Source organism: Montipora capricornis, chromosome 13 (genome assembly GCF_036669925.1).
Source record: "Montipora capricornis isolate CH-2021 chromosome 13, ASM3666992v2, whole genome shotgun sequence".
NCBI lineage: Eukaryota > Metazoa > Cnidaria > Anthozoa > Scleractinia > Acroporidae > Montipora > Montipora capricornis.
Window position 1 is genome coordinate 4,950,414 of NC_090895.1, and position 1,485 is coordinate 4,951,898.

The window sequence follows — 1,485 nt, forward strand, 5'->3', positions numbered from 1 at the left end:
TTAAACTGTACAAAAAAGCATATTTTATTGAAAAATCCTTCAAACATGTTTAACACCCGCTATTTGGCTAACTCTAGGCCTAAAGTTGGTTTTAGGCCAAGGGTTAGGGTTTTGGGTTATCTTCAAAAAGGTACAACGATGACCTGCAACGAGTGATCTGTTCAAAGTGACATTTCACGATAAAACGCAATTAAAAAGGATATTAATTTCGGTAAGAGAAAAAGTGGTAGGTTTAGCAACTCTCTCGCTCTTTTAGGGAAGGCCTTACACTCTCCAGAAAAAAAGTGACCTTTCCCCCACCCCTTCCCACTGGAACGAGGTTCTCCCCCCCCCCCCCCCCTTCCCCATTCCTGGTAGGTTTTACACCTTTTTCAAGCGGAATGACTTGGAATATCCCCGTCGTCGTCGTCTTTGCTTAAGGTCCCTATTAGGGAGTTTTAGGAAAGGCAACGTCAACAGCAGCTACAACGTCACTTCAAAATAGGGAGCTTAAAGCCTGGTTTACACTGTGACATAAGCATAATCAGAAACCCGTAAGGGTTGAAACGTGTAACCGGTAGGGACAATCCCTTTTCTTATACTTATGCTTATGTCACATTTAGAACTGCTTAAACCGGGTGCAACATAAACATAAGCATGAGACCAAGGTGTCAGCTGCTTTTTAATGCCCACGGTTATTCAAGTTGATACTCCCTAAGAGGACGTCTGAATGTACTGTCTTCCAGCGACTTTTTTTCTGTAGCTAAGTGCGCTTGCCTATGTCACTTCTCTTATGCTTATGCAACATGTGTGAACGGCGTTATGCTTATGCTTATGTCGCAGCGTAAACCAGGTTTAAGCAACGACAACAGCGACGGCAACAAGAAGGTCACAAATTTGCATATTTAGAGGCAATAACAATACCTTTGCACGCCCTGTAAGCGCGTTTTTCACTTTTGTCCATTTCCTTGGCCGTCGTCAGCAAAACAATAGAGAGCTTTAGATTTTAGTACGAGAACGACTACGAGTACGAGGTTTTCTCATAAGGCAACAGTGAGCGCGCGCAAACCAGCGTCATTTTGGCGAGGAAAAACGTGATACCGTCGTCATTTTAGTACGAGGTTTTGCAAAAATGTCGTCGAATCAAAACAAGTCAACAACACGGTAGCAGTTTTGGCTTTTGTTGATGAGCAAAAAGGCTCAGTTATCAGCAATAAGAATAACTGAGCAACCTATACTGCTAAGAAAGGGTAAGATTAAGCGTACGGGTTATAAATTTCCTTCGTATTTTAGCAAAAAACGGGCAGTCAAAACTCGTACTCGTTCTCGTCCTCGTCGTAGAATCTAAAGGTCCCTAATAGGGAGCTTAAAGGGAGAGTTTCACGTCTCTGCGCATGGGCAAACTGTCACGTCAGCCCATTTAATTCCATTGTTATTGAAACAATCAAAAGCACTGATGCAGGAAAAGGAAACAATCCCATAGTAATGGATTACTCATTTGAATTA